At 44.3% G+C, this 20,953-nt stretch overlaps 1 protein-coding gene across 4 annotated transcripts in view; it reads right to left on the reverse strand.

Annotated features, from left to right (window-relative positions):
* Positions 1-20,953, reverse strand: part of RAB11FIP4 (RAB11 family interacting protein 4) — a 93,801-nt gene that overhangs the window by 37,365 nt on the left and 35,483 nt on the right. The window lies entirely within an intron of this gene.

Genomic DNA, 20,953 nt, shown 5'->3' on the forward strand with positions numbered 1-20,953 from the left:
TCCTGGAAAGTGCAATTTAAGTGGAACAGCAACAACTGAGCTTCTCCACTTGAAACCCAGAGGAATTCACAAGACCCAGGGGACTCTCCTTTGAGGCTGAGGACGCTGCTGTCACCTGGGAACTCCTCCCATGGCTGCACAGGCTCCTCTTAAGCCAGTTATTGGATTACAATTTTGGGCTCAGTGCTTTATGCTTCAGGCTCTGCCAGACCTGTTTGATCAGCTGGTAATGTGACACTTCCCTCTATAAAGACCTGAGATCTACTTCTCTGGCAGCATGCCTGTTTCTCCAGGTCAGTCTGGATCCCTGATTTCTGAGGTGTTGCTGGCAGCAGCGAGATGAAGCGATTAAAAAAGAAGGATCAGTTATTCCATGTAAACCTGAGAGAATCTCCTGCTTGAAAAAGACATCTCAGTGAGCTCCTTCATTTCAACTGCAGACAGCAGGAGTCTCTGGATTTCTTCCAAATACCCACTGGGTTTAAGTGCTTGAGGTGATTAAGGGTGAATGAGAAGTGAATCTCTAAAAAATCAGAGGTGGCACAATAAAACTTGGATGGAAATTAGGGGAAAAAAATGCACCAGAAAAAGAGACATTATCTGTTAGTCCTCAGAATTTACTGAATAACCTAGTTTGCAAGATGTCTTGAGACAGGAGTGGTGCTCAGATCTGGGACATCCTAAATGCACTATTCCTATCCCTTACATGTAGCTTTCTAGTCTCCTTTCATTTCTCAACTTCCAGTGTCTTTCCATTCTTTTCTTAAGCCCCACATAGCAAGCAATGTGGAGAAACAGCCCAGGAAAAAGCCAGCCAAGGTGGTCCCTCCATAGCCACATGTGACCTTCACCTTGAAGTGTTAGAGGACACCCCAGGTGAAATATTTCCTAAGGCCTAAGAACTCAGACAACCCCATCTCACCTGGATACTCTGGTACCTTTTTGGTGAAGAAGCTGGAAGCACCCCCGGCCCCTCTTTTATACAGCAGACCTCAAGATGAGAATTTCTGGACAGTCTCTGATGCAGCACTTGCCCAGGCAAAGCCAGTCTTGTTATTTCCAGCATCTAACCTCCCTTGCCACAGACTGCTATGAGAAATCAGCTTTAGTTGGGCATAAATGAAAGGCAATGACTAAAACGTTGTATGAAATTGATTTAATAAGGTCCCATGATTGAAAGAGGAAAGATTTCCATTAACAATTTGTTACAGGCCAGATTCAGCCACTGTGACCAGCTCTGCCATCAGCCTAATTGAAATTTGTGCTGTGAGTGGGAGCACAGTCTTTGCTCTCAAATCACTCTGAAGAAAAGTTGAAAGATTTGCAATCATTCTGAATCATCAGCCCTTCTATCTGACTTTTATAAAGGTCTAGATACTTATGCAGCTATTACAAATATTCAGACATAGCATAATTCACAACCATAATTATGGACAAGGTATTACACTGCAAGGTTCAAAGCTAAGATTAGAGAACAGGAGACAATTAGTATTTTGTTTGGAGGAATGCAGGTAGGAATCTCCCACAAATACCCACTGCAAGGCCTCCACCTAGTCCCAGGCCACCCTGTCACAGACTTCTGGCTGCAGATTGAATTGGATCTATCTGACAAATTCTACATTTTGCTTACAGATACAAAAAATCCCATTCTGCCATTCTGCAGTTTCTCATACTGACCAGCACCTCCTTTCGAATTACTGATGGTTTAACTGAACTTATTTTTAGGGAAAAATAACACCTAAATGAGGCTGGATACAGTAAGATCTGGGGCCAGCCAGACCTTGGATTAGGTCTGTTTCATCTGACAGTACTCACAGGCTGAGACACATGCTGCTGACCCCTTGCTTGGATGGTCTTGCCCTGGAAGCAGCAATGTTCTTACCCAGCTGGGACTCCCATCAGCTTCTCCAAGCAAGAGGCAGAGCTGGGACTTCAGGGAAGAGCAGTGAAGCTGCAGAAGGCTTCATGTGAGAATCTTCTCACGAAAACAGCCCTATTAATAAAACAGTAGGGAATGCAGAAAAGCAGATTTATTGCAGAGTAATGTGTTTCTTCGGGAGCTCCCTGAGGAGTCAGGAGCAGCTTAGTATGGGGCTACCATATTTTACTGCTGCAGCCATGTGAATAAGAAATATTTCAGTGTTAGGAGCAGTTAGAAGCACAAAGCAGGACAGCAAAATGAGTGGGCAAGCAGAGTAAGTGGCTTTGAGTGACAAAACCCAAAGCTACTGGAAAACCTCCGGAAAGGTTTTGAGTTTGAAACAATCCATGACCTAATTAGGCAGCACTGTTATTGCAGAATAGAGGAAGGAACAGAAAGAAAGGAGGGGGAAGATAATGGCAGGAGAGATAGAGAGGTCTAAATACCCCAACCAGTCCAAGCTAGAGCTGAGCAAGGCTGACACTTTATTTAACACACAAACATTTCCTGAGGGACGAGGGAGGTACAGGTGAAAGAGGACTTGATTCCTGCTCGTGGACACCCTCAAGCACATTTTACACACTGAGATCAACGAGGGAGATAGAAAAAACATCACATTTTGTGGGGATGGGGAATGAACAAATAATATCCATGCTGGTTTCTGCTACTAAAATATCACATTTTTCTCTAGGGAAAAAATGGGTTAGGAGTCCCTAAACAGCCTTAATAGGAAGCAAGTATTACAGTGAACTGGGCCAAGATATGACAAGGATGGGATCTCTTCTGCATCTTTCCCTGAATGATTCCTCATCAGTCACAGCAGAAGCAGAGTTCAGAGGTGACTGACACCCCTGAGCCAGGAAGAGCACAGCTCACATGCCCAGGATATTTGGGTGACAAACAACAGTTCTCCACAGGTCCCTGTGGGAACAGGCCCAACAACTCCAAACCAAGCAATACTATAGTCCTGAGGTCATCTCAAGAGACTGCAAGGGAGTAATCAGGAATGGATACTGCTGTGGAATCCACAGACAGTGTCTCTCCAAGGCAGGAGGTCCTGGAAAGCCCAAAGGATTTCCTCACACACCACCTGAAGAACCCTCTGCACAAAGGAGCAAAGGGATGCACCTCCTCCTTGCCACCACTGTCGTGGTCTTTCTATAACAACAGGAGGCCAGACCCAGCTAGGATGCAGCCACCCAGCACTGACTTCAGTGAGCTTTGCTGATTTAAAGGGCAAGAATCTGGTCTGATTGTCTCCCAAATGATACTGGAAGAGGAGAAAAGTCAGGCCAGCCAGACCCTTATTACTTTTTAGCCTGAGAGGTTACAGACTGAGGCACAGCTGGCTTCTCCTGGTACCCTGCTGTGAGCAGCTCTGGACAGCAGGAGAGCTGATGCGGTGCAGCAGTCTCATCTGGCTGCCAGTCAAGTATGACAGCCCCTACTTGAACTGCACATTCATTCAAAAAAGGAACCAAAGCTACAAGGATCTTGCCTCACCATCAGCTGCTACTACATATGTGTGAAGCCTTTGAACTAAGTTTCTTTAAGCTCAGAGTCCTCTGCACAAAAAGCATTTGTACAATTGCCCGATCAAAGAGCATCGATAAATCGAGTCCTGACTTCTCTTCCTCCCACTGCTGCAGTCACTGTTCCCAGAGGAGCAGATCTGAATTCTTCAGTCACTGTACTCTGTGACTAATCTCCTGCACCCCCACAAAAGCAGCTGCTGACAAGTGCTGCTATATGAGGATGGGTGGCACAGAGCAGCCCCTGCCCCTTGCTCAATGAGCAGCAGACACACCTTGCAGCCGTGTCCCCCACAGAAGCCAGGGCAGCAACCTGGGCTGCTGCAAGCACCCTGCTGAGGATGTCATTTTGGGCAACTGAGCTGTGAAAGAACTACAGGTGAGGGACACACACCACAGCCCTGGCCTTTCCTTGGAGGACCAGAGCTAACCCCTGCAGGGGACACAGCCAGCCCAGACCTCCTCTGTGCTTTCGAGCCCCTCAGCTCTTGACATCATTCTCATGAATATGCTTCTTCACAGGATGTGCATGTCTGTGCTGCCCCAAAATGTTTAACCCAGGAGTGCAGACATTCCTGCAGTGATTGCTGTTCACATCAAAGGCACTGGAAGAGGTTGGCATGAGCAGTGACCAGCCAGCCATGCCCACCCACCCCACAATGAGCCCCTGCAGGCAGGACGCACGCTTGGGGGCAGCAAGAGTGCACAGGGAGCTGAGCTCTTTCCCTCAGGTCATACTGAAAGGCTGTGACAGGATTAATTCAGGGATTAATTCAGATACCCCTACCCCAAACCAGTCATACAATCACAACCACGCCCACTCCTCTGGTTTGGGATGCCTCTGCAGGGACTGTATTTCCACGGTCACTTTTTACTCCACTACAAGCAAACACACTTCAGAAAGTGGGGAAACTCAGGAAGAGCAAGAGCTCACTGCAGGGTACAGTCCTGTGTAAGAAAACAGACATCTTAGAAAACACAGTCCAGCCCAGATGAAGTCCTCATCTTGAAAACAACATGGCTTTATCATGACTCCTGTCCTTGGTGCCCAAGGAGGGGACACAGCTCACCGGCCACCAGACCCCCAGGCTCCCCTTGCTGCAGCAGCAATGTGGGCTGGGGTCTGCAGAGCCCACCCAGGGCTCCGGGGAGGCTGTCCCCACCCCTCTCCCACAGACAGCTTTGCTGTAGGTAGCTCTGTGCACACAATGCAAATACTTTGCTCCTGAAAAGAAAAAGCTCACAAGGGGGGAAGGGTCAGGCTCTGCCTTCCCAAGCTGTAAGGGTTTTCTAAGACTCATCTCCTCAGGTCTCATAGCAGCTAGGTAGAGCAGTTCCACACTAATTGAAAACAGACTTCTGTATATTTACATCCCTGATCTACAACACGCTTAACAAAAGACTCCTTCTGGGGGAAGAAAAATTATCATTCCTTAATTTAAAGTCGTACTTACTGAGAATGGCTGTGGAAGTCTCTGCAGGGACTTGCAGGGTCTCTAAGCCCAACCTGAGAGCAGCTGAATTTTCTCTCCTGCCTTCACACGAGTGGGATGTGAAGCCAGACCTGGGACACACTCTGTGTCTGTGCTGATGAGGGCTCTCAACTGAGTAGCGTTGCCAAGACTCCCGGGGCAGACTCCAAAGCCTCCAGATCTTGCCCTGGCTCAGGCATTCCTAATCAAATGCTCCTTTCAGCGGGAGCTTCCAGCAGAGCCTCTCACAGAGCTGTGAACTGCCTCATTTTCTTTGACTCAGGTAAAGCTAAATTTCTGTGCAGTGCTTTCACCAGTTTGGAATATTGCTTATTAACCAAACCTTTTCTATCTGGAATTGTAACAAGTTCTCTACATTAATGTTACTTTTGAAATAAATCTGGCTCACCCCCTTGCTTTGGGCAGCTCAGAAATGGTGGCAGGATTGAAGCTTTCCTCCAGGTTTGATGCTGAACTCTGCAGTGGAGTCAGTTCTTGTTCAGAACAACTTGTAACATTCAGATTTCTGCAACAATAGAAATTTATGGACCCTTCATTTGCTGATGAGGGTTGCTCAAAGTGGGAAGAGCCAAACATTTAAAAGATCAGAGCTTTCCAGGAAAATATACTTTAATCCTCTTATTCCCTCCTAGAGTTACAACTGTGTGCACCTAAGTAACTTAATATTAACTCCTTTTACAAGACCACAGGTAGTGTGTGGCTAGTGTAAACCAGTTCAAATCTACCTTCCCTGTAGGGACTCAGTTCCCGACTTCAAATAATGTTGTAAAGGAGGGTGGGAAGCAAAAGGAGGCAATAACATCAAGGAAGTACTGAGGGAAGGTAAGTCTGGTTTTGCAAATGGGTTTTGATGCTTCTTTATATTCTCAGAGACACATTTTGGAAGGAAAAGAATTAACTGCACCCCCTGCCTGCTCCTGGCACTGTATTTGCACTGAGCATGCTTCATCATGCAGCCCGAAAGAGATTAAGAGTGAAAAGTTCTGCAAACAAAGATAATTAGGTGTTAATAACACTACCTGTGGACACCTCAGACAGTTCATGTTCTTTAGATGCTGAAGGTGCATCACTGTCCAGCAGCTGAGGCTCAGCTTCTGGGTCAAGTCACTGCCTGATGTGGCCCAATCTCCATAAAATCTGGGAATGCATGAAGCCTGTGTAACTTCTTATCTCAGTCCTTCTCCATTTGGAGCATCCCTGGAGATATCCCAACTCCTTATCAGAAAACACCACATCAAGATTGAAGCTTCAGGCTGAATTGGAGGATGGGTCTGTCTGGCTCAGCAGCAAGGCCAGCATGTGCCTGGGGTGCAAACTGAGAGAAGGGCTCCATGCTACAGAGCAGAGACAGACAAAGATTACAATTAAATAAGATGAGCATGATTAAAAATGTATCTCTCCCACTCATGGTTTCCATTAATATTTCAGAAGGTCTAAATCTGAGAAGGTAAATTAACTCCTTATCTGTTTGCACTTTAAGCTTTTTAAAAAGCAGGCCTGAGGTCTGGAATAAATTCAGCAGGCAGCAATCTTTTAGCCTTACATGGGAAAATTTCCCTAATAAAACATTACGATTTTATCAGACTGTTTCTTTCTGTTTCCTCTCTGGTGGGTAATGGAGTTACACCCACTACATAGCTTTGACCTTCCTAACCCAGAAAAGCCTCAGTTCACTGTAAAAATACCAAGTGATACATTTCTTTGTTAGAAGATGTCTTGGGGCTCTTGTTGTATTCTTCTAAACATGACAGGAAAAACTATGTGCATTGTTACCAGCTACTAGAACAGCACCAAGCATTAGCCATTCTTCTTCTGAATGGAACAGAACAATTTCTGATGAAATGTAGTTCCCCTTATATTCCCAGACTGCATTACTGGATAGATGCCTTTTCCTTCTCCAGCCTCAGGCTGAAAGCAGGAACTATGAAACTCAGATACTCTTTAAAAGAATTTAAAAAAAAAAAAAAAAAAAAAAAAAATTGATCATTCTCATTAAAGGATGTTGTTTTTTCTTTTTTAAATGGGGTCAGTTAGTTTCTTAAATGTTTATTAAATATTTATGCAAGAAAACAAATTTGTTAAAAAAACCCTGTAAATGCAATTGAAATTCTCCACTGTGAAAGATACCAAAATGAGATGCTCTGAATAGTGACATAATTTTGTTTTTCTTGAGCCAAAATGTTGTCGAAATTGGACATTTCAACTTCATTGGAAAACAGCTTTACCACTGGAGCTGGCAAACTCCCCAGTGCCTTGGCTAGAAATGCCATCACAAGAAAGAGAACTTGAAAGATATCCAGAGAAAAATCACAGCAAGCTGGACCACAGAGGTCTGGTGACAGCAGCAGTGTCTGAAGCTCCTCCTGCAGCTCAGTCCCTGCTCCTGGCCCCGTGGGGTGGGTGTGGGGCCACCTCTCCTCCCGGTCCTTCTCGGGGTGGCTTTGCCCCATGAGTGCTGCTCCGGGATGCATCTGCACTCAGCTATTCCTGCCTAGGGCTGCTGGCCATAATGCTGCTTTTGTAGCCCAGCATTGTATAGCAGAAAGGCTCCGGTCTGCCTCCTCAATGCCTGTCACAACGCAATATAGCTGCACTATAGCTGAAGTTTCTCCTGGTGCAGCAGCAAAACTGCAGCTATTTATACACTGCCTGATTTCCAGATCACACTTCTTCCTAGCAGGAGATACAAAGACACATATAGAAGGCAATTAAATAACACACAATAGATTGTGTTAACTACTAGTGACTAAGAAGCCACCTTGATCCCTCGCTGCATCCAAGATATTCACCACATGACACTGAGGCCTCAGCTCACAAAGACTTTTCAATTTCGGATTAACCACGTTGCACTGGAAATAGCTCTGGTAACCCCCAGCAGCAGATTAGAGCTGAGGGCAGTGAGATTATAGCAGAGGGACAACAGGAGGGGATAAATGTTTGCACTGGGAAAAGGGATGCAAAGGAAAAACACTATTTTAAAAAAAGTTTTATCAACCTGCCATGTTCCTAGGACCTGGGAACCACCCGAGGAAGAGAGAAATCACATGGGCTGACTCTGCCTGCAGAGCCTGATTCCCCTTCCTTGCTGGAGCACTGGTTCTTGAAAGCTGATCAAAATATAAAATCCCATGCTGAGAAAGACTTAAATGAAAACTGCACTGCAAGCATGAGAAAGCAGACCTGGGGAAGGACATGAAGTCACGTTGGAGCACATGTTGGAGGTGGCAGTTTTTCACAGGCAGACTATTTGCTTCCAACTTGCATGATTACTTCTGAAAACATGGCTTGCAGGATTTTTTTTTTTTCAGAAACTTTTGCTAGATACTCTCCAGATGATTCACATTCAGTCTCAGACACTATTTTAAGCTGCTTTTCTTTCAGCACATATTCTTGGAGAGCCCCTGCTATTTATGTGGTCTTCATTTCTCTCTTCTTGGCTTCTCTAGGGAGAAGCTCCATGAGGCCAACTATTGAGAGCAGAGCTTGCACACAGTTCCTTCTTCTGTGTCCTTCACACAGCAAAGCCCATCACAGCACTTCCCAAGTCAACAAAGCACAAAGTCTTTAGCACCACAAACATATAACCTCATGTTTAAAGAGCATCTTGTACATTGATCCCCAAAGTATGGCTCAAGCTAATGAGCTTGAGCAATAATCTGCTAGGTTAGTAAGAGCTCATATGGAGCCAACATATGGATGTACTTCTGAGCACATTAACAGCTGCAGTATAGCAGCTAAGACCATTACACTGAGCAATGGAATTGGTCACACTCTTTTCTTGTTGCCAATATGGCAATAATTAGGGCTGTGGCATGGTTCAGTAGACTAAGAGAACTATTGGATCAAATTAATCCCAGGAGTAGTTCAAGAAAGACAGGAGTTAAAGCAGGAGTCGTGGCCCACTGTGTTCCTCCTCCATGGCCCTCCTGTGTTCCTTGAAACCCATGCTTGAAAATATTAGTTATTTGCAGGCTGAAGTCCAGGCTGCTAAACGGTAATTAGACAGCTACAAAGGAAATAATTACCTAATTACAAAATGATTAATTAGTATGCTGTCAATATATGATTATCCCAGTACCTAGGGAATACACTGTATTACTTTTTTGCTTCTTACAAGATTATGACAGCAGCATAAAGCATTTCTGTCCTAAAGCCCTACAGAAATGAACAGTAAAAGAGCACAGACAGTAGCACTCAGTACTCAGGGAATTAATAAAGTTAGAAATACACAGGGCAGACGGACACAGCCCAGTCCTGTCACAGCAGGTCCAAACTAGACAAGGAAACAGCTTCACAAAGAGCAGGAACCAAGTAAGGTTGTACCTGCACCACCCCTTAAAAGCACTGAACACACCACTCCTGACAACCTGCATGGAACCTCACAGTGGAAGAGAAGTGATTTCTGGCCTCCTGTGTATGGCAGTGTAGGCACACTACTGCATGACCATCACCTCCAAATCAAGTGCTGCAAATTCTTAGAGATGCCTACAGGGACTGGAGGGTAAGAGCATTTACACCTCTGGGCCTGGAGACACCAGAAAGGGCAGGAAGGTTGATGGAACAGGGAGAGGCAAGCTTTCCAACTCTGAGGCCTCCTAGCAGGATACAGCCTGACCCAATTAGTTAGAAGACTCCTGTTTGTACACGGGTGCAGCAAACTTATAATGCTGCCTGCCCTTGACTCTTTTTATAAAGTAGATATGACACCTACTAATCTTGCTAGGCCAGTAACTTCATAAACCAGTGTAAGTAAGCAAGAAAGGCACATGCCTTCAGCACCATCACAGCCAGAGCTTTGATCTTTTCCCTGGTGGAGGTAAGGGAGCCCTGCTTCATGTTGCCTTTATTTGGGCATTCTGCAGACAGAGGAACAAGGAAAAGCATTATTAGCCCATGAAATTCAGTATCCAATTCCACCTACATGCACAGAAGTACTGCTGAGTATTAAATATACTCAGATATAGAAGCTGAGCCAGCAGACAGGGACCAGCTGAGACACAGGTACAGGTTCCCACGTGGTGATGGACATCTTTGTGACCTCAGTGCTATGGAGTCTTGTGGAAACCAATCTGACTGCCACCTACCTGGGCCTTATCACTGAACAGCTCAATTTATCTTCTTCAGACCTGGGATGAATAACAATTTCATAGCTCCCAGAGAAGCTGTGAGACAAATCCATTAGAGCCTAGGAGCAATTTGATGGTATAATAGTGGAACAAGTACTGCACATAGTACTAATGCTTATTCCCTCAGCTACATATCTGTGCCCAGCTCCAAGAATTTAACAGATATAAGGTGTGCAGAATAAATCTGTCAGAAGTACCAACCCTCTGTACCAAGTTTGCAGATAATTTCCACATGATGATGTGGTGAGTGACAGCCTCAGTGCACAGAGCCTGTGAACTACACTGCTTTCCACATCTTTTTGCATAGGGGGAAAAAAAGAGGGTGGCAACCCCTTTAAAAATGGCAAATTTTTAATGACAAAGGCCATGCTCACCCAGCTCTCTGGGATGGAGAGGTTCAGGCAGTCTTTGGCTGGCTGATCCATCCTTCCCACTACTGTCTCTCTTCTCCAGTCTGTAAGCGCCATTAGCACTTTTCACACTCAAAACCTTCTGCTGGACCAGATTCTGTCCAATTTCTAATTCTAGAAAAACCAAAGTGCTCAGGTGACCAGCCCCTTTGGAAGCAACAGGACTCAGGTCCCTAAGCATACTGGTGATTCCAGGCCTCCCATGCCTCCTGGCCATCACCTCCCTGGGAACACTCAGCCTGGGTGCTGAGTGCTCTGCATTGAACTTTGCCTCTGTGTTACCCCTTAGTTAGACAGCTCCCAATTAACAACTTTGTGTGAGCCCAACGGGCTCTAGACAGTATTTTCAAATGTGACCACTGTGAAAGGAAGAAAAAAAAAAAAATAGGTCAAGAGGATTATGCAGGGTGACTAATGATTGCTGCATGCTGGGCTGAGATGTGAAGTCTGGATGTGTTTTTAAAGGTGCATAATAATATGTCCTTGTCTGACCTGTGGTGCTGTTGACACTTTTTCTGAGATGATGCCTTCTCACAAATCCCCATTAGGCTGGAAGCTTGGACAGCCACCCTGAATGATGGCAGTGGAGTGGAAGTGCTATCAAACTTGGCACAACTCCTATTTAAGTTTCACTTTATTTCTTAAAAGCCAGACAGCAGAGGCAATTATTTAACTGTCAGGCCCTTTTGGACTTGCTTTTTGAGGGACATGGCTGCTGTTCTCAGGCTGTGGGGCACAACGTGTTAATCCACTGACAGTTCCCTGGAGCTGGTCAACAGACAGAAGGATGGGGCTGTTCTGCTCAGCACAGCTGGAACATATGGTAGGAGGAATGTGCTCTGCCAGCCAGCCTGCAATCCATATAACCAGAACTAGTAGATTTACCCTTATTTTACTGAAAGGAAGGGCAACATGGTATGATGAAGAGCATGGTTCAGCTCCCCTGCCCAAAAAACCACAGGGAGTTGGTAGCAGTAGGAAAATGAATGCAGCTGTTTTCTCTCCTGGTCCTGTGTTTGGTATTAAAATCGTTCCAAGTACAACTTTCATTAACAGGGAAGTTATAATTAATTATTCTTATCTGACAAATGTTCTTTAGCCAAATATTTGTATGAGTCTTTCCATCCAGGTCACAGAAATATATCCCTTTTGAGTGACAGAAATTGCAAGAAAAGGCAGCTCAGATATAGTTAAGCTGAACCTGTAGTTCTCCACAGGAACTGCAGAGCAACAAGTGATGCAGCAGCCTTGGAGAATCACAGAAAGCAGCCTTTTGTTTCTACTACAGCCCCTTATAATGGATGAGAATATAAATATAACCACAGATAAGTTTCCTTGACAAACTCAGACATATCAGGAAAAACATACCCTCTGGTTCAGCTTAACTGTAGGAGGTTCTGAACATTTCATCTCAGAGAGTAGAGCCTGGCCCTTGCATATGGGCTGTTGGCAGCCTGGCAAAAGCTGGGTGTGATGAAAGCAGACTGGATGATGCTGGGCCTTAGACATGGAGCAGGTGCAGATCTGTTGTAGGAGGAAGATAACTTCTTCACTTCACATAATGTTTTTTTCACAATGCCGCAGGGAAAACTCCCAGCTTGAGGAGAAACATTCAGCTGCTCAGTAAAGCTCATGAGTGTGGGCAAAGTTGTGACAATATTAGCACAAATAATATCAATATCAAAACCTGAGTCTCCATCACATTGATTTTCTACAGCTTTTGGGCAATGTTCACATTTACAGAAGGAACAGGGGAGTGCACCACGTACGTACCTCTCAGAGCTGCCATTAAAATAAGGCTTTCAGGCTCCACAGCTAAGAACAAATCCAAATCTCTTGCAAAGCCCAATTCTTTGTTATCACAGTCCTATTTACGCAGACTGGCAAAAGCTCCAAGGAATCAACATTTTGATATTCCTATTTTTCCCCTAACTCAGCCTATTTTAATGCATTCCCTTCCCACACACTTCCTAGTCAGGGTGGGTTGAGATTAGGTGGCCACGTTCACACTGTCAGCCCCAAACTCGTCAGCATTTGTGTCAGTTCTGCATCAACGTTGCCATGGTTACATTATTGTTCCACCTTCCCCTTCCTGGGAGCTTATCATAACCCCAAGTACCAAAACAAGCCTGGCACCCAGTGTACACATCCACCTCAACAGACTGCTCCATCTCATGGAGCCCATTCCCCAACTGATCCTAAAGTCAGTGGGGTGATTACAGTACCAGCCTGGGTAAAAAGGTGAGCCAGACAGCAAAACTCCTAATTAACAGGGGCCTAATTAATCTTATCTGGATTTCTGTAAACTTAGAAATGTACCAGTTGACAGCTTATTTCTCACCTGTTCAGACTGTAGCTCTTGGCCTCTTTCACTCTGCCCCAAAACACTGCCCAGCTGGGAGCAGTCCCCAGACCTGCTGGCACTGTCCCACCAGTTACACACAGCTCTGAAACCAGTCCAGGTTCTGCATGGGCTGTGTCAAACCAAAAGAAATGATCTCTCTCTGTTCCACCAGGATGAACTTCAGGAGCCTTTTCTTGGCATGCTGTTGCTCAACAGAAGCTGCAATTCTCTGCATCCTTTTTCTAGATAGGGCCCCCGTGTCCCTGACTGAAAGAAGGTCAAATAGCCCATATCTCTTCTTAATTTTGGATCACAATTTTGTGCTGTTATTTCAGCTGCTGGAGGCATTGTAGCACAAATCCCTCGGGAGTAATTCCTAGATATTCTCTTGTAGGCTGGCCTACTTTTCTTTCCTGCTCAGTTACAAATTGCTTATTGCAGCCCAGATGTGTGACAGTACTGGAAAAGCCTGCCTCCACCCAGACAAATACATTCTCCACTGCCATAGGTAGAAAAAGATAATGACATTTGGATTCTTCTCCAGCTTCTAAAAATAGACAAGATAATCAAGATCTAATTTTTAGCTCTCTGATCCCAGCTGAATACAATGATTTAATTTTAAACAGTTCTGTTTCCTCTGAGGGAGGACAGAGCCCCAGTCCCCTCCCTGTGCAGCACCTCCCACAGGGGGATGCAGGTAGCCCAGAGTCCACACAGTTTTGTGGAGATTTTGGACATTGCAAGGGATGGGTAATAAATGAGACAAGAAGACAGTGGGAAAGGTGTCCCAGAGCTTTCATAACCAGGAAAAGTATTGAGCAACCTCATGAACTGCATGGGGCTCCTTGGTGGCAATTCTTGAGGCTTCTGAAATCACGTGTTTGAACCCTAAAATACTGTGGGCAGTATAGTGGCAGCTGTGTGACAGACACAATTCCTGTAAGATTTCACCTATGGAAGAAATTTTTTAGGTAAGTGGGAGAATTCCAAGCAGTATGTGCAGCTCTTCTTTTGAAATATAAGAAAAGCTGCCTTCAAAAAAATACATTGCTCTTGGTTTGGTCAGAGAGGCTGGAAAGCAGGAAAGAAGCAATCAAACCTTTTTTGTTTGTTTATGCAATGAGGGATTCTGCTGGTTTTGTTTAGCTTGAACATCTCTTTGTGGTTGACTTATTCTCTACAGTTTTATAATAAACTGAAACCTTGACTTTATCAGTCAGCTTTTACAGGTCTCACAGAACTTTAATCTGACTAAAAAAACCCAAAAAAACCCAAAGAATAAACCTACATAAATCAATAGTTTACTTAAAGTAAAATTTCCTATATTTTAACATCACTGCCTTCCCCCTGAAAATATTCCATAAATTCAGCACAAATTTCCCCATGCAGCAAGGAGAAAAGATATGAAGCAGAATAGAAATAAAAAGAAAGAAAAAAAGAACCCATTTCAAGTTCATGAACTGGAGGGCACGGACATTCTCATCTCATCACACAAGAAACCCACCAAACACTACATGCACTTCCTCTTATCTAGATATTTTTACTCCAGGTATTTTGGCATTCCCCAAAGGCCATTTATCATTCACCACCCTCTGACTGCACAGTTGTATTTCTTTCACAGGAGTACAGTGCACAGTGACTGCTGTAACATTTCTTTTACTTATGCTGAATCTTGCTTGAAGAATGCTGTGTTCAAGACACATCACACATTGAACTGGACAGATTTTCAGCATGGCAAACAAAAGGCAAAAAGGAACTCAACCACAAAGCCAAACTTACCTGAAGGATTGAATCAATAGAAATGAAGTTTACTTGATAGGAAGAGACCAACTTTTTTTCACATCCTCGACTCAAAGACTGAGCTACAGCCTAAATTGGTTTATCCATGGAGAGAGAGGAACAGAAGGAATATTTTGCCATGGCAACTGAAAGTTCCAGAAAAGCCATCCCCAAAACTGTGCTCAGTCAGAGCATCAGTAGATAAAAAGATAATGACTTGGAGAGAAAAAAATAGGGATGACAAAACTGCCTGTTAAAGAGAGGTTCTGTCAAAGATGTAGGTGACAGGCTTTCAAATGAATGCTACACAAAACCCTACAGAACAGAAATAAATACTCAAAAATGAGTCACAGATAACAGGTACTACACGAGGTGACTCTCCTATAGATACCCGGATACTTACTGCTGAAACTTCATCTCTCTTGCTGAGTTACAGCAAGGATGGCAGAACCAGAACTTTCAAACCACTCAGCCAGATACAACCTAAGAAATGGTAAATTTTGACTCAGACAGTTCTCTGTGGGCAGTGAATAGCATGAGGTCCCCCACTGATTTAAACTTCTATTCCAGGAGACCCGTGGTTCACCTGCAAGAGCAAGTGCTTTAAATCAGCTACCTGGCAGAATTTGTGCAAAACCACAAGCACACAAACATCAACCCAGCTTCCCAAACCCCAGCACTATCTGAATAAATGCTACTGCACTGAGATTCTCCAGTCTCTATCAGGTCACCCCCCAGTCCTGAGCAGTCTCCTGCTGGCCTCAGACAGTGGGATTGCATCTGGAGCTTGTGGCACCAACTGGCTGGGAAAACATTTCTTTCAGCCTGGGAGCTCTTAGATTTCAAACTATTTTCTTGGCCCAGCTCAGGATGAGAAGGTCAGAACCTTGTTTACTTTTCTCAAAAGAAAATCCAAAACACATTTTGAGCAAAAGAAGAAATACTTCTTGATTCGGCAAGAGTGTTCACTTCTTTTGTAATATTTTATGTGTGCTTTATACAAAAACAGAGCAAAAACAAGTCAGGGAAAAAGCACTGTCCCCTTTGAAGATGTCAGTGTGCAACGTTCCACCCAAATTAAAAATTCAAACTGGTTTTGAAAAAAGAAAATAATCCTTATTCTTTTTTATGGCTTTTTTTTGGAGGAGTCAGCATTTGTTTTGTTGGAAAATCTCTACTTTGCCCTGACTGCAAAACTTCTCATTGTCTCTACAAGATTTCTTTAAGACAGTATTTCATTGTCAGACTGAGCAGCCAGAGAGGTAGATTATTTTTATGGGGGTTTTGTACCAAGGACACTTATTTTTCCTTGTATGCACAAACACAAAAAATGTAATTCAGAATATTGCCAGGTAAGAGCAGGCAATTTCCATGTAAATTAAGCCCAGAGAGGGGCACGCTGAGCTCTTCATTGCTCTTGGTAATTGTTCACTGGGGGGTTCTCAGCAGTTGTAGTTAACGTTGCTTCCTGATGCTTGGAAAGAAATGGGAAAAAAAAGGAATTGCTGAGAGTGCTGCCCTTAGAGGTTACAATAAACTTCTCATTGGTGCAGACAGTGTATTGCCTGTGTCCTGCCCACTCCTGCCTAGGAATATGGACCTTTTTCTTCCTCTAACTATGCAGCTGTGCTTTATCCAGCAGGGGATTCAGGTGACAGTCACCTCAGGAAAAGTCCAAGGTGTTGACCTAACTACTGCTGGGGTCTAAGAAGTCTTTCTACTGCTTTGAGCAGGGCCTGGGATCAATCCTTACACTGGGTCTCCCAAAAGGCCATGCCTGGAGATGGTAACAACATTTCAGATGGGAACATTTCATTTAAGATAAGAACAACAAGGAAAAGCAAACTGCAAGTTTGAGTTCAGTAAAATATCCAATGCTTTACTGGGCTTTGCTTTTCAATAAATATCAGAAGAGGTTATATCAGAAGCACAACTGGAGATGGTAACTGCAATTCCAGGCTGACAGGAGATGTATGCAAGCAGCCCTTCACCTTTCCTCCAACCAGATGTCTCAGAATGCTGTGCCCTTCCACAGCCTCATGAAAAATCTATTGGATCACAGTCTTTTTCCAGTGTGGAAAGACCCCCTCTGTTCTTACACAGGTGTTAGTAGATAACCTCAAGCAGCTTCTGGGAAAACATTTTCAAAAGCCAGTGGGGGACTCCTAATTGCTACTGAAAATATTTTCAGAGCAGCAGATCAGCTAGTAGTCCCAGCTCCATCCCAGAGGCAAACACAATTTATTTGTCATGTTTCAACAATTTTTCTGCTGTTCATAGAGTGTAATTAATCACTTGGCAGGCAGGCAAACACACACAGACTGAAAAGGCAGCTCATTCCTTGACATCCTGCAATCATCCTGTGCCTTGTCAAATGGCAGATTCCCTCTTTTATTTACAGGTGAAAAAAGTAAAAAAAAAAATGGAAAACACAACTCAGTACAGCAACAATTAATAAGAAAGATACAGCCTTGTTAAAAACAAGAACCCTGCTATTATTGTACCTTACAACACACTCTTCCACCGGGTTTGCATGTATGAGATTTGGGCATTGAGTTCAGATGAAAAGGCAATAACATGTAAAAAATACACAGTCCATCCCTTCACAAGCATCTAACTCCAGTAGGCACCCTGCTACCTTCCACTCACAACCTCTGCTTCTGTCACCTTTCCTTCCTTTTCTAGGTTCAGGCTTATTTCAAATATGAGCAGCCAAAATATGAAACTGAAAATTACAGTTCCTGTTGCTGATTCCCTTTCCCCAAAATGCAGACAGTCAAATAGAAGAGCACCTAAACCTAGGTCACTACTTCTTAGGGCCTGCAATGCAATTCTTGGCCAGGGAGCTGCAGATGCAGCCACTTTAATTCCCCCTGAGTCCTGTGGCTAGTGCTTCCAGCTGGCTAGGTGCCTGGGCAGGCCCAGAGCCAGCCATTGGGGAACTGGAGACACAGGCACTTTGCTTTGTATCAGCTGCCTGAATCTGGGTCTGGGTTTTCACACACATACTTCAGCTGTGGACTTTCTGTTGGTCACCATCTCCAAAAGGCTCTCCAAGGGCTCTGAAGTGCTACCAGATGCTGGCCACAAAGCAAATCCTGCACTAGGGAGTCTTGTGTCTCCCTTCAAACTGGAGCCCAAACAAGAGCTGCTGAGCTAGCAACAGTGTGAAAGGAATTCAGGAACCATAAATTGGCTGCTGGCAATTTCAGAGCATTTCTGTTATCTGTGTAGAGGCTGTAAGAGACAGAAATTATACTAATAAACAGCACTTGACTGAAGCAGTGCCTCAAATAGAACACAATACAGACCTTAAACAAATCAACAGACTGAATTCATAGACAGAGGGGGAAGGTTTATTCGTAGGTCCTGGAGCTGAGAGGCTCTGTAAGTGTTAACTCCTTACTGCAAACCCATCCTGCTAAGTTGGAAGAGCTGTCTCTGGATGTGCTAACACACTCTTTGCATCTGGAGCCAGTGCTCATGGAAGTCAGGAGGAGAGTTCCCATTAATCACAGTCCTATAATAACCAAGTGTTGCTCTTTGTTTTCTGTGTATCCCACCAGAACAGACTTGAGCTTAAATGAGGAGTTCTCCAGTCACTTGAAATCTCACTGACACAGCATCTCTTTATAGAACATTAGAAACCTCCCACAGAAAGGTCTTTGCATTTCAGATTGAATATAAAATAGGATTTTTTTAACTGTTTTGGACCAAGTTTCTGGAAATCAAAAGCTTGTTAGCTTTTGTTCTTGTTTATGCTACAGGGGAAAAAAAAGTAATAGCAGACCATTTAGAAAATGTCAAATCAAATGCTCCAAGCTTCTGGCATTAGAGGATTTTATGTATCAATTTAAATTAATTCCATCCAGTTGGTTGCAATTACAGGCTGGAGGCTTGGCAGTTTCTTCTTCCCCATTTGACTCACTGTACATAAACAGCTGGATCAGTTCAGCACCTTTCTGTGGCTCCAACCACTTCATCTCACTTCTTCGCATTACCTTTGTGTCTTGAGCTTTGGAAGCAATACAGGGAGTAGGCACTTGGGAGGGGAAGCAAAATTAAAGCAGAAGACAGGGAACTAACATGTGACAAGGGTAAATCTCCCCCTCTTCCTCACAAATCACATTATGAAACCAGAGACAGCATAACAATGAACCAGCTCAGTACCTGCCTCTGAACACCCCCTTGGGTGGAATAAAAAAGATGCATTCCCTTTTAAAATACCTATTTGTGCCATCACAGCAGATGTATCCTTCTGCTGCCTGAGAATTCAAATGCATCTGAGAATTAGACAGACATGCAGAGTATACTGGGATGAAAATCAGATTAGACAGGTGACTACTATTTGTGCCATTGGGAACTGCCCATAAACTTGATTACATCTCCAGGAATTCACTTTGAACAAAGTCTGGGAGCTGCAAGGAGAGCTCATATGTTTTCCGGTTGTGCTTCCTTGGGAACAAATCTCATCAATGGTGATAATCCCAAATCCACCCGGGCCTCAGCTCGCTTCTCTCTCTCTCCTGCCTCATCAGATCTAAATCTCCAACTTTCTGCTGTAGTAAAGGTTCCTTAAAGCAAGTGCAGGCGGTTCACAGCCTTTTCCAAGTCTTTAATGACACCTAGCGAGCAGCTCCTAAATTGCAGCTAAAAGAGCTGGCGATTTTAAGATGAATTGCTCCCGCCTGGCAGGCAGCTGTGCAGAGAAGCTGTGGGATAAGCACGGGATGTGTCCTCCTGCACAGTATTTCCTGTCCTGCCCCCACCACGACAGCTCATCTGCCCTGGGGGCAGGTGGGGATTGCACAGATCCTGCATTGGCCCAATTCAAGTGGGCAAACACAAGTGCTGAACTTTGCTGAGCTCCACTGCAATGGTGCTGCCCAGGGCAGGGACACACAGGGTGGGTGGAGGACATCAGAAGTCCCATCCAGGGGTGATCAGCAAGGCTGCCTGCTCAGCACTGCCAGAACAACTCTTTCTGAACAGGAAGGGTCACCCTTTGCCCCCTTCCTCTCCCCAGAAATCTGGAACTCAAACAGGAACCTCATCAGACTCTCTCAGGATCAGCAGCTGCAGCTCCCAGCCTCGGGTTCTCCTGGAGGAGGGGTGGCAGGGGTGCAGCACTCTGCAGCCCAAGGAATCCCCAAGGAATAAAGACCCAGGGACCATGCCCCTGCCTTCAATGAGTGTCACAAGCAGCCTGCAAAGTTTGTGTAACAACAGGGGAACATCCAATGTTCGCAGAGAGCCTCATTTTCACTTTATAGCCTCTATCACCTATTGAAAAACAGGGAGCTTGGGTTATGATATCTATTAAGGTAACCAAGCAACAGCATGGTGGGTATCTATGTCAGCAGTTAGGAAAAAACAGGGGTTTAGAACCAAGCAGAGTGACAGTGCTGTGAGCCTGCCACAGCCCAGGTGGCTAAACCCAGCCTGTTATTTTCATCAAGCAAAAAGAGTCAATGTACACACATAACTCTTTCTTATTAAGAAAGTTGATGACCAAATTTTGCCCTCCTGGAGGGCATTTTGCCCTGGAGGGCATTTGTGACTTCTCCACTGAGGTGAAGGAAATGGCTCTACTTTCTGCATGAATAGTGGAAACCATTCTGTAAAACACCATGAAGCTCTGTAACATGGAAGCATGCTTATCATGTCTTTCCTCAATACATTTATTATGTTTCATCACATGGGAAGGTAAAATGCTTTCCCTGCTGATTTCAGGATCACTTGCAGTCTCATGATGCCATTGACACACAACCTTTATCTGAATGTACAGCTCTAACTGTACCTTTAATTTTAGATTTTACATGTGTGGAGGTGGTTAAAACAAAAGTAAAATGAAGGAGAGACAAAAAGATGATGAAAGGAAACTGAATATTGTCCTGCTTGTTAGCCTGAGCAAAGTGCTGAATTAAGTACACAGATGCAGACCTTTAATGATATGAAAATATTCTATACCCACTACCCAAAATACTCTCAAGGTTACCAAAGTTGTATTGTTTCTGCTTCCCAGCAGCTGTTGAGTCCCTGCTTGTTATCTGCAGAATGTCTCTGAGGGCTTGTTCACCTACAAAGTTTGACTGATTTAATTAGATAAATGTCAGTGTTTTCCACTTGTGTGCTGCCAGACAGCTTGTATGGGATGTCTCCCTTCCCAGCCAAGCAAATCCTGAGGCTTGTAAGAGCCATGATAACCAAATCCTAAATATTCTCACACCAGCTCACACCACCTCTGTAATAAATGCAGCTTAAACCAGTTATGACAGATTTGCAACCAGTTATGCATCCAGAAGAGTCAATAGGCTAAGTAAAACAACAGCATTTACAATCACCCAG

The sequence above is a fragment of the Heliangelus exortis genome, chromosome 20, assembly GCF_036169615.1.
Source record: "Heliangelus exortis chromosome 20, bHelExo1.hap1, whole genome shotgun sequence".
Lineage (NCBI taxonomy): Eukaryota > Metazoa > Chordata > Aves > Apodiformes > Trochilidae > Heliangelus > Heliangelus exortis.